Source organism: Malus sylvestris, chromosome 4 (assembly GCF_916048215.2).
Source record: "Malus sylvestris chromosome 4, drMalSylv7.2, whole genome shotgun sequence".
Classification (NCBI taxonomy): Eukaryota; Viridiplantae; Streptophyta; class Magnoliopsida; order Rosales; family Rosaceae; genus Malus; species Malus sylvestris.
This window is the reverse complement of record NC_062263.1, coordinates 16,542,709-16,556,162: the sequence shown is the minus strand read 5'-3', so window position 1 is coordinate 16,556,162 and position 13,454 is coordinate 16,542,709. Positions and strand designations below refer to the sequence as shown.

Genomic DNA, 13,454 nt, shown 5'->3' with positions numbered 1-13,454 from the left:
TTGCTCCCTTTCTGTTCCGTTCCGTTCCGTCCCGTCCCATTCCGTTCCGTCTCATCCCGTCTGCATACCAAATGATACCTTATTGCTCCAGCTTCTGGTTTCATTTTTTTGTCCCTATGTACCGTTTGGTACGCAGACGGGACGGGACGGAATAGATGTTTCGTGTTATGTTTGGTACGCGCAGGATGGAACGGGACGATTGTTCCGTTCTGCGTTTGGTAGCACATGGACGGAACAGAATCAAAAGATTAAAATGATTAAAATGCCCATGTTCCATCTGTTGTTTGGTACAAAATATGAGGGGTGGGTTCGAAAAACTAAAAACCGAACCGAGGCCGAAAAAAATCGAACCGAAAGTGTAAAATTGGACCGAATCGAATCTGGCTCAGTTCGGTACTGAACTGAACCAAACCGAACCGAAGTATAGGCAAAACAACGTCGTTTTATATTTAATTATAGATTAATGATTTTTTTCCTTGAACGGCGTCGTTCAGTCACTCTCTTCAGTTTGAAACCCTAAACACTAAACAGATCGATCAATTGATCCATTCCCTTCCTTTCCCTTATCCTTCTACTCTGTATTCTCACTTTGGACCATCTTCTTCCCAGCTCCGTTGCGCTTCCGCTTTGTCTTCTTCCTTCCCAATGATCTGCAACCTGTCTCACACATCTCGTCGACGCGACGCCGTCTCACTCTCAATCTCTCACCCCCATGACCAGTGGCGGATCCAAGAAATAATGTTTGGGGGGTCAACAAGAATAGCGCGCGCAGCGCAAAATTTTTTTTTAACAAAAACGGCATGCATATCGTCATTTCATCAGGTCTTGGTAGGATAGCGTGATCAGCCTCTCGCCGATAGTTACCGTACTGAAAGGTGCCTTTACTTTCCCTACAACCAAAAATAAACATAAAATTGGGTTGGATGGTTCATAATAAACATAAAATTCTGATGTCAATATGGTGGTTCATAATAATATTTTTTAGAGATCATATTAATTTATGTTGAATATAAAGAGAAATAAAGTTGTTAAATATGTGGATGTGGAAAGGGGGCACACACATCATTACCATTAATTTATGTCAAATATGTGGATGTGGACGCATGGAACTTTGCAATCTGCACCAAGACTTAATGGTGAACTGACAGCCTATGGCTTTTTACACAAAGCAAGCAATTTGATGCTAGCTGTACAAATCTGATTGGAGAGAAACTAAGAAAAAAAATTAAATAAGGAGTGTGTGGTCACGTGGTGTGAAAGGAAGAGAGAGAGTCTTCGTCTTCGTCTTCCTCTTCCGCCAAACCGAACGAAAACCAGAAGAAACCCAGAAAAATGCAGCAGCTCCAAGAGGTCGCACCCACAGTTTTAAGGGGTCGCACCAGCAGCTCCAAGGGACCTCTAAGGTTATTTCCATGGCTTCCAAGGGGTCGTGCGACCCCATTGACCCCACTGTGGCTCCGCCTCTGCCCATGACCCGTGACCCACGCGAAACCCACGACTTCCTCTCGCCGTTTCAAGTCTCGAGTCTCGACCCACAAATTCCCTCATTTGCAAGGTTAGTCTCTCACCCAGTCACCCTTGTGATGCGTTATGCAGATTTTTTTTTTTCAATTTCATTGGTTCTGATCTGTAGACATTTCTATTGGGTATGCTATAACCATTGTTTTAATTTTGGTTTATAAACATTGGGTATGCTCTGCAATAGACATTGGATAACCTTGTTCAGACATTTCTAATTTTGGTTATAAACATTGGTTCTGATCTGTAGACATTTTTTAGACATTTCTATTGGGTATGCTATAAACATCGGGTAATTTCATTTCTGAACAACACTATTAGACTATTAGTTGATGTTTGATTAATTTGTGAGAAATTTTGGTTCTGCACTGCAATTTGTTTTGGGTATTCATTGGTTCTGATCTGTAGTTTTTCAACTCATTATTTGATATGCAAGATGGGAAACTAAAATATTCATACATGTGAACTCTTTTCCGTATCTTTTTGTCTTTAGAACAGCATTTACTGTCGTTTTCTTTGTTTTAGCTTCAGTTGATCAATGATGCTTGCTTGTTTTGCTATGTGCATGTCTTTGTGCCTCGGTTTATTGATGCCTGATGATATATTATATAAGGAAACATGTTTGCTTTATCTATGCATTTCTTCAATTATTTTTCATCGGTCTGTATATTCTCATTTTAGTGTTTAAGAAATGTACTACTTGTCTCTAATCAAGTTATGATCTGATATTTCTGTTAATAAGAAAGAAAAATCCCGCCAGATGCCAGTATCATGTATCTCAAAGCCTCACACCCTCTTTTAATTTTTATTCTTTGGTGGTTAGTCGTCTGTTGTTGATGGCATCATGGCCACAGATTGTTTTATAATTCATGTTAATGGCATCAGAAAACTTAATTATAAATATGTTCTTATAATATTGTGAGGACCATATGGAGTCATTATGGTTGGTAGCTAATGGTTTCATGACAATATATATATATATATATATATATATTTGTATCCGTAGTCTTTAATCTGTTATCTACTATTTGTAATCGTTATATTTTGATGCTGATATCTTTTCCAAAGTTCATATATACTCAATATTGTAAAGCTGTTTTTTCGGTTCGGTTTATTATGTGCATTCGTAGCTTTTGCATGTGCATCCTACCTTTGCTTATTATATGTTTTGTATCTTAATTAGATGAAGTCAAGTGCATCAAAGGCCTCGAGCTCAAGCTCAAACCCAATGAGATCATCAAATAGCTCCCGTGAAAAAAATAAGCTCATCTACTTCTACTCCATCGCAAGTAAGTTGTCATCTCTACACTTTCTCTATGGTTCTGATGTCTCAATTTATTTAATAATTAATTGTAATGATTCTTTGTCTTATTTTTGAAAGACATTGTTGGTGAATCAACTCCACCTCAACTCCCCATGGTGGCAACTCAACAAACTCCTCTTACTCATGGTGAATCCACAAATTTATCCGATGCAACTCTAAAACAATGTGGCTCAAGTGATCAAGTAAGTAAAGAAGACACTCTCTTGGATTCACTAAAAAGTCATTCAAGATCTACAATTTGGGAGCATTTTGATAGGATAATTGAGAGAGTAGAGTTAAAGGGGTGTGCAAGTATTGCAACAAATCGTATATGGCCGATACGGATAAAAATGGTACAACTAGTATAAGAAATCACTTAGCTAGATGTAGGAGCTATGGTCCTAATAACGAAATATTTGTCGCAAATAGGCAAAAGATCTTAAGCTTTGCCGGCACAAAAGATAAGTTGGAAGCGATTGGTTTTTCTTAAGTGGAAGTTACTAAGGCTTGTGTTGAGATGATAATTATAGACGAGTTACCTTTTTCTTTCGTCAAGGGAGTTGGTTTTCGTCATTTTTGCATGCATGCATGTCCTTTGTGGAGAGTACCTAGTCGTAAGACAATAGATAAAGATGTACTTGACTTGTTTTACTCCGAAAATGAGAAATTGAAAAGTCAGTTGAAGACATTTAGGGTGTGTCTAACAACAGATACATGGACTTCTATGCAACAAATAAATTACATGGTTATCACCGCTCATTTTATTGATGATGATTGGATGTTACATAAAAATGTTTTGGACTTTTGTGTCATTCCAAATCATAAAGGAGAATCCATTGCTCAACTTTTGGAAGAGTGTTTGGTGGAGTGGGGCATAGAGAAGGTGTTATCTATTACGGTTGACAATGCTTCGGCAAATGATTCCGGCTTAAGGGATTTGGTGCACTGAATAAGTGGGTGGGGGTTTCTAATGCACTTTTGCATGATGGAAAATATTTGCACGTGAAGTGCGTTGCTCATATCCTTAATTTGGTGGTGAATGATGGGATAAAGATGTTGAAGACCGCCATACAAAGCATTCGTAATGCGGTTAGGTATGTAAGATCTTCCCCTCAAAGGTTGGAGAGCTTTAAAAGGTGTGTTGAGAAAGTGAGAATAGAAAGCAAAGGGCTTGTGATTTTAGATGTCCCTACTAGGTGGAATTCCACATTTTTAATGTTGGAATCGGCTTTGAAGTTCAAGATGGCTTTTGATAGGTTGAAAGTAGATGATGATCATTACCTTCCTTACTTTACTAAAAAAAATCATGATAATATAAGGGAGGGGCCACCTTCGACTCATGATTGGAGTGAGGGGGGAATAGTTGCATCATTTTTGAGACCTTTCTATGAAGTCACTTTAAAAGTGTGTTGTTCTAATACTCGAACAATTCATACTACTTTTGGTGATTTGTTTAAGATCAAAAGTGTCCTTGAAAACAAAGATAATGAATTATTATCTATAATCTCCATGTTGATGCAAGAAAAATATGATAAATATTGGGGTTCAATTGAGGATATGAATCAATATGTGTTTTGTTGCACTTGTGCTTGATCCTCACCCTAAATTGGAGAAGGTGATTGATTATTATGAGATACTATATGACGAGGACGAGGAAAAAGTTGAAATTGCAACCAATGCGGTGAAAGATTTGTTGTTTGATCTTTACAAGATTCATGAAGAGTTGTCTTTTGATACACAACAAAGCACAAGTAGTGGTGGTAGTTCTCAATCGGCAACTACAAGTGGAGATCCTTTATTAAGCATGACAAAGATTGAAAGAAAGTTGAAAGAGAAAAGTGAAATGAGAAAAACAAAGAGAGCCCGTATTGTGCACAATGATTTGGATAGGTATCTCTCGGATACTAATGAAGGGGAAGAAAAGGCAAACTTTGATATCTTGAATTGGTGGAGGGTGAATGGGCTTTCTCAGTATCCTATTTTGGCACGAGTTGCAAAAGAGATTTTAGTTAGTCCCGTATCAACCATTGCTTCAAAATCCTTCTTTAGCACAAGTGGAAGAACAATTGATCCATATCGTAGTTCTATGAGTCCAAAAATGGTGGAGGCTATGATATGTACACAAAATTGGCTTAGGTCAATTCATGTAGCATTACATCATGAGCCAACCATTGAGGAGATTGAGTTTTGTGAAGAAGTTGAGAAAGGTAATTTTACTTATTGCATTTGATTTTGTTAGACTATTTTAATTAGATGCTAAGTTGCATGCTTGCTTTACATCATGTTGTTTCTTTTTTTATTTGTATGTAGAAATGGCAAGTGGAAACTCAAAGAAAGGTGCTATGTTGTCTCCTAGGCCGCCTAAGTGTTGAGCTTGAGCTTGAGGACTTCGAAAATTTTATTTGTGCAAGACATGAAGTGATGAAACCTTGAAGGTTTATTTGATTTGTGTGATGTTTATTTTAAATTTGGACTTTCTGAAGACTTAAACTTTGTCAGTAACGTTGGTATATGTCAATTTGTTGCCTTATTCTTTGTTGCAAACTTGCAGTGTTCTTTCCCGAAGTTGGTGGATCGTGGAGCAACTTTGGATTCTCATTATGGTTTTGTTGTTGAATATGGTCTAAGGTTATGATAGTAGTACCACTTATCATAACCTTTGCTGAATATCACAGACGAATTGCATGTTCATATTTGATCTGAATATCACAGACGGATTGATTATTATGAGATACTATATAGCTTTTTTTGAAGATCACATGAAATACTTGCAAGAATACAAGGATGTTGTAGTATAGATGCTCATGCAAGGTCGTTCTTCTCAAGGACTATTTGGATAAATTATGTAGAAACAATTCCTAATTAAATACTTAGAATTAAAACTTGAGAAAATAGATTCTGAAATTGGGTAATATTAAAAACGGATTTTAATTAAAAACTAATATGACAAAAGAAAAGAGTTTTAAATACCAATTTATAATAGCACTAGGGTTCCACCATCACCTAGCAATCCTACGAATTTCTACCAATTACTCATGATTTACACATGCCACTTTGAAGGTTAGGTTTTCCTAATATATATTCTCCTCGTGATATTCAAGCAAGAACGTATATCTAACATGCAATCCATCTATGATATTCAGATCAAATATGAACATGCAAGACTCATTAAGTTTTATGAAAACCTTTAGAAGAACCATGCAACCCCTAAGAGCGTGATATGCGCCTTAGATGAAATTACAATCATCAATCACAAGAAGCAATACTCAATTCTCCGGTGATATTCTGACCGAATTGCATCCGATTACTTGTCTAAACATCCTAATTGTGGCTAGTCATCAAGATAATTAGATAGTTTAAAACAGTGATCAATAATTCAAAGTGTGCATGCAATCAATCATAAGCAATTAAATAAAAATTACATATTCATGCTAAGGCTCAAGGCTTCGCCCTAGCAAGAAGAACTAGTTACGCATATTCATAATTGAAATCATAGACAATATTATTAAGAATAAAAGGAATGAAAGCACCTTAAAGTAGAAAATCTCCAAGAACCCTAGCAAAGTTCTTTGTCTCTGAAGTTGAATAATAATAAGCGTCCCCCCAATAACTGTAGACGGCAAGCAATATATTTGCTTAGCCCTCGCACAAACCCTAAGATATAGGTTTCTTCTTCCAACTAGGAAACTAAATAATAATAAAATAACTTAGAAAATAAAGTTCTAATTAAACTAAGAGAATCTGCCAAGTAACTGTACAGCCACGTTTTAGTCTCAGATATCCTCCAAATCCGGCCCATGATAGCTTTTTTGAAGATCAAGACGTTCTGAACACATCTCCAGAAGGCCACGAATCCATCCGAGGTCATCTTGGGCTCCAAAAACGCAATTCAAGCCCAGAAAAGTCATTTTCCAGCACCGCACATCTCTCCTTTATTTTATCGCCAGAAAATAACCGCCTGGTAGAAAAATCCCAAATTTTGATACGATCAAGCTAAGTGACTCACGAACGTCTTCCAACTGGAATTACTCAAAAATTCGTCCATTTGGCCATGTTTTGCTCCAGAGGAAGTCGAAAGTCCTATATTGAAAATACAATTCAAAGTATCAAAATTCTTCCAAATATGAACCAAAATATACTAAGAATAAGGTTAAATATATAATATAAAATTCACTTATCATCCTCCTCATCCAAATTTCTCGGTCTCTCTCTCATTTTCACTCTTTCTTTATTTCCCTTTTATCTCTCATCTCTCACCTTCATCTCAAAACCCTCTATGCGTGCACAGTGCACTGATCCTCCACCACCAACAACCACCTACGATGGTGGCCACTCTGGCGAACGTCAAAAATCCAGATCATCAGCTCACTCAACTCCCTACACTCTTAAACTCTCTCATTCAAACTCTCCATTGTCATGCAGACACTGAGATGGTGCAACGGCAGCATCACCATCACTGCTTAAACTAGCCACCTCAACAGAGTTCAACAATATTTCATCCTAGAAACTAGGATCTTGAGCTGAGAACTCAAAATCAAAGAACAAAATCGTACACTGCATAGTGTTGCTGCACTGTTCACTGTGTTTCCTGGCGAGTTTCCTCTGTTCATGACTAAGGTAGGCTTCGGGGTCCCTTCCTTTCTTCCCATTTCGTTAAAATGGTTGATTTATGAGCTTCAATGTAAGTTGTACACATGATTTAACATAGAAACATCACGAGGAAGAAATTCCCAGATTCTGGAAAATTTGACCGTGACCATCAGACACTTTTAGGCAGTTCCCCCGGTCAACTACGACCACGACTGGACCTCAAAATGGTATAAACCTCTTCCCCACATTCCTAGCTTCTAGTTGGCTTTTGAATCATTGCATTTGATTTAGATATGAGCTCGTTTTGAGCTCTAAAAGTTAGCTAAAAAACCTGCAAAAGTCTGGAAATCGAGTGGTGATGACGCGTGTGGCTGCCTGTGCAGCCACCTTATGGAGGTGCGTGGAGGAACCTGAGGTCCCTCCTCAGGTTTCTCGATGTACCGAATCTGAATCCACCCTCCGTTTTCCAAAATTCGACCGTTTAAAAAAAATAGTTCCTTTATTAGCCATACTTTGGACGAAAAACGCATTTATACATTAGTATGTTATATATTTACGTTAATGGTTTCGTTTCTAGGTGAAACGCATCGCAAGGATCTTAGAAGCCCGCGAGGAGGGTTTGACCCGACGACATGATCTATGAGTGGGTCTATGCTTTTAAATATCATATATTTATTTAGTTTCCATTTATACATTGAAAAAGAATTTCCTACGTATGCCTAGATTAGACTAACGTTTATAAGAATTAGCGAAATGACGGAATTTATGAAATTATCCTAAATCCTATAGGAGCCATAGGTATGCGTACCATTATGTGATTTTATTTATGATCATGATTAATATGTTATTAATTAGTATTATGTTGACTAGAATTATCGGTTTATCATGATACAACCACATTTACATTATCTGCTCATCGTGTGCTACATTAGTGTTTGTACTCGCCCGGGCCAGGGCTAGTCTTTCATGTGTATGCTCACATCGCATCGTACGCTCACTTTGGATCCATTGTAGGTGCCAGTCTTATCCTAGATTGCTATAGGCAATTAGGACTCGTATGTGATGCGCATAGCGCCAATCTTCATGTGATTGTAGTACTAGAACGTAAATCATTATTTCACATAGTCCTGTTCATGTCAGAATACCTCTGTATGAACTCGCATGTGTCGATGAGCACTCGATGTGATATATTTATTTCTGCGAGATATTGTGATTACTAGAAGTTATATGCTTATTCACGAATTTGTGACGTATTGAAGTCATGAGATATTGTAGGCTACGGTAAGTATTTTTCATACTATATGTAGTATGTATATTTTGGAAACTATACTTGTTTTACAACGAGGGGTTACTATGTTTTAGAAAAGGTTTTTACAAAACTTTATTTTTAGGCCCACTCACCCTTGTTTTTGGCCCCTCCAAGTTTTAGTGCTGAGCTTTCGTGTTGACGAAGATTCTTGGCAAATCTTGGTATAGGTGGTTACCTTCGATCTTACTTTACTGTACCTTCGATCTTACTTTACTGTACTTTACTTATACTCTGACATTACGTGTGAAATGGGTTCGTTCCTGCTCACAAGCGCACTCTTATATTTAGGCACTTTTAGGTTTAAATTTATTCACATTTTCCACATCACTATACTTTATGGCTTCGTCACCCTCCTAGTGTCGACCAACACTGCTCGATTCGGAGTCCAGGTGGACATTCTGGGTCGGGGTGTGTCAGTTTAGTATCAAAGCATAAGTTTGGGCAGTATTGCTTTCATCACATGCGTGATGTAAGCATTCTTTGTTTTTTAGCCTAATTTTCGAATCTTGCCACCTCGTCGAGCACTAAAAAATGTGTTAATGTGTTCTAAGTTTTGAGTGACTTAAACGACTTATCGACTTTCTAGAAGAATATTTTGGCGACCACCTCTAGACTTTAAATAAAGAACCTTACTGCCAAGGAAAATGCCGATTCTGAGACGAGTTTGTGGCCCTGAAGCATGGCTATTGTGTCGGTAATTGTGTACCACCGAAGACTTTACTCATCAATCCCACTATTATTTCCTCGTCATCTTTACCAACCCTTTCGAGTTAGGAAACCAATAATAGTTTTGATTCCTTGGCAATATCCATTAGTATACCATCTATTAGAATTCCTACAAAGTTTACTTTCATCAAGATTTCCAGAAATGTCTCTTGTGACAATGTAGTGCTAAAGTGGTAACACTTGACGGAAGAACATCTGGGGGATAGCCACTTTTGGCCCCCGATAGCACTAATCTTTTCAAACGCACAAGTGATCATTCCAGATCTTCGGGAGGAAGATTGACTTCCATTTAAGTCCATTCTAAAGTAGATTATTAGCAAATTTATTTTTTTTCGGCCTTAGGATATTCCAACCAATACTAGTTTCCAGAATTTCTTTTGGTGCTATTATCCTAGAATCAACGAAACCACCTCACAGGACCAGTCCCTTACCAATCATCTGAAACCATCTATTCGAGCGGGCTTTAACCTGTAATCAGCTTACAGTGGCGTTGCTAATTGACTATAATGTCCGATATCCAGGGACTATCAACCAGTATTCAGGCAGTATGATTTATGATACTGGACGCAAGTATTAGTATCTAAAAGTGATACCTTTATGCCAGAACGTCGGTTCATAGTTTCAGGGTAGCGAACAATATCAAAAATATTATATGTGCGTTAATTAGTTGCGCGACTGATAGATCAATTAACTATGACTATCTGAGCCGAAGAAATTAAAATCGTGGAAACTTAAGGGCAAGCCTTGTAGGATGATAGTAAACTCGTAGTTGTTTTAACCACATTACCCATTTAGGTAACCCGAACATTCTCGATCAGTCATCCTTGAGGTCATTTTCGCAGACAAACATTAGAATTGGGGCACAAATTAATTCCCCCTGTAAGAGCAAATTGAGTATCGAGAAAGCTTTAAAGACATATTTGTATGTGTTGTGGAGAAAGGAAGTAGTATGATACGTTTCGAGGACGAATACCTTTGGCATCATTTATCAAAATTTTACCTGGGATATCACCAAATGGTGAGGTGAAGTATACCATCGATCCACTTTCTCATACTACACCAGTTTTCCTTGCGTCTTTCCGAACAAGTCCTACATCATTGAGAGAACTTGGTAACTAAAGATTACCGATTAGGAATTTATCCAACCAAACACCTTATCTAGGGAATTTCAAACCTATCAGCGAAGGTGAAAGGCCGAACCTAAGAATCGTATGTAGATTTTTGCAACTCAATCTCGTGACGATTAAAAACTATTAACTCATACTTCGAAGCCTGACGAATTCGTAGTAGTCTTATCCACGACTTTCTCACCTATTCCAACGACAAAATCAAATTCTCTAAACACTGGCAATCAACTTTATACTAAATTCATCAAATATGTGATTTGACGCAGAAACATCACGAGGAAGAAATTCCCAGATTGTGGAAAATTTGATCATGACCATCAGGTCATTTTTAGGCCATTCCCCCAGTCAACTCCGGCCACGATTGGACCTCAAACTGGTATAAACCTATTCCCCACATTCCTAGCTTCTAGTTGGCTTTTGAATCATTGCATTTGGTTGAGATTTGAGCTTGTTTTGAGCTCTGAAAGTTAGCCCAAAAGTTTGGAAATCGTGCGGTGATGGTGCGTGGCTACCTGTGCAGCTACCTTGTGGCGGCGCGTGGAGGAACCCGAGGTCCCTCCTTAGGTTTCTCGACGTGCCGAATCTGAATATGCCCTTCGTTTTCTAAAATTCGACCGTTTTAAAATAGTTCCTTTATTAGCCGTACTTTGGACGAAAAACGTGTTTATACGTTAGTACGTTATATATTTACGTTAATGGTTTCATTTCTAGGCGAAACGCAGAAGCCCACGATGCAGGTTCGACCTGACGACATGATCTGTGAGTGGGTCTTTACTTTTAAATATCATATATTTATTTAGTTTCCATTTATACATTTGAAAAAGAATTTCCTACGTATGGCTATATTAGACTAACGTTCATAAGAATTAACGAAATGACGGAATTTACGAAATTATCCTAAATCCTATATGAGCCATATGTATGCGTACCCTTATGGGATTTTATTTACTATCATGATTAATATGTTATTGATTAGTATTATGTTGACTAGAATTATCGGTTTATTGTGATATGACCACATTTATGTTATCTGCTCATGGTGTGCTACACTGGTGTTTGTACTCGCTCGGGCTAGGGCCAGCCTTTCATGTGTATGTTCACATTGCACTGTTCTAGAATTATGGGTGCCAATCCTGTCCTAGATTGTTATAGGCGATTAGGATTCGTATGTGATGCGTGTTGATGCACAAAATCAGCGAAGACTTTGGTACAACAGAAAGTGTCAGGTTTTATGACCTTCGCTTGGTTGCTTCGGTCACTAGTGAGGATAAGTACGTAAATGAATAGAGACAGAGAAGCAAACACAGGATGTACGTGGTTCACCCAGATTGGCTACGTCCACGGAGTAGAGGAGTTCTTATTAGTAGTGAAGGGCTTACACAAGTACAAAGGATCAAGCTCTCAATTTAGTGAGTTCTTGTGAATGATTTAACACAAATGGCATTAGCCAATATTGTGGGGGAATGACCCCTATTTATAGAAAAACTTGTAGCTTTGTCACATTGACATGTGTCATGTTATGATTGGTTCTTGATGTCGACACGTGCTGCGCTCTGATTGGCTTCTAATCTTGACACGTGTCGAGTAGTGATTGGCCTCCTGGTCGGAGGGGAACTCTTCTGGGTCCTTGACAGTATAGCGTTGGCCGGTGCTCGGTAGTTTCGGGATTGGTCAAGTATGGTACAAACAGTGCTCCCCTAAGTTCCCGAGTGAGGGAAACTCCTCGGTTGGGGACTTGCAAGATCCAATCCCTTGAGTAATCACGAAACTTCTAAGTACCGAAGTGTGGTCTGATCTTCATCTGCCCTTCTCTGGAAGTACCTTTCCTCCATCCGGGAATGGTGTATTTAGCCTATAGTAGGAGTCCCCCAAGTCGTCAGGCGAAGAGAGTTGCCGAATGAGGTGTCTCGCGTGTTACTAATTTGTCAAAGTAACGAATCCTTGTTTCGATGTCACACATTCGTATATGCTTTATCTAAAAATATTTCCAACTTTTGTGTGTTTGATGCTGCATGCTATTGACTAGACAAGATCAAGTGCAATTAGTAGCTTTTCTCTCTTTTTCATCTTTTCTTTGGTGGAATTGCTTTTCGTTTCCACTAATCAGCCTGAGTGGATGCAAGATAACACCTTTCTCTATAGCTCAGATTGCAAAGTCGTCTTCATGAAAGTTTTTCCTTATCTTGTGAACTACAACATATCCAAATTTGAGATCCATCGGAGTAGTACAACTTCAGAAATTCAAGTATGATGAGTAACTGTTCATCAATGTTCTGTTAATCCGTCAGACTTGTTGTGAGCTTCGAAACTCCATTTTCTCTTGTTCAGATCAACATACTTTCTTCATCGAAGTTGTTCCTTAACTTGTAAACTACAACATATCCAAATTTGAGGTCCATCGGAGCAGTATAACTCCAGAAATCCAGGTATGATGAGTGACTGTTTATCATTTGTCTGTCAACCCGTCAGATTTGTTGTGAGCTTTGAAACTCTATTTTCTCTTGCTCAGATCAGCATGCTTTCTTCATTGAAGTTGTTCCTCAGCTTGTGAACTACAACATATCCAAATTTGAGATCCCTCGGAGCAGTATAACTCCAGAAATCCAGGTATGAGGAATGACTGGTTATTATTTTTCTGTCAACCCGTCAGATTTGTTGTGAGCTTCGAAACTCCATTTTCTCTTGTTCAGATCGGTATGCTTTCTTCATTGAAGTTGTTCCTCATCGACGCTTTCATAACATATCAAAAATTCAGGATGAACTAACGGTTAAATATTTCCAGATCTTCGAAACATCACAACAGCTTCGAAATCTGCAAGAAGCCGACTATCATGTTTGGAGCTTCAACACTGTAATTTCCGTCGCTCAAACAGAAATGGTT

General features: G+C 38.2%; 1 long non-coding RNA gene across 1 annotated transcript; it reads left to right on the top strand.

Annotated features, from left to right (window-relative positions):
• Nucleotides 1–12,739: 12,739 nt before the first annotated feature.
• On the top strand, nucleotides 12,740–13,454 carry LOC126618459 (uncharacterized). The gene is made up of 3 exons (XR_007621724.1): nucleotides 12,740–12,999; nucleotides 13,083–13,180; nucleotides 13,356–13,454. It is a non-coding gene; the product is annotated as an uncharacterized LOC126618459 (long non-coding RNA).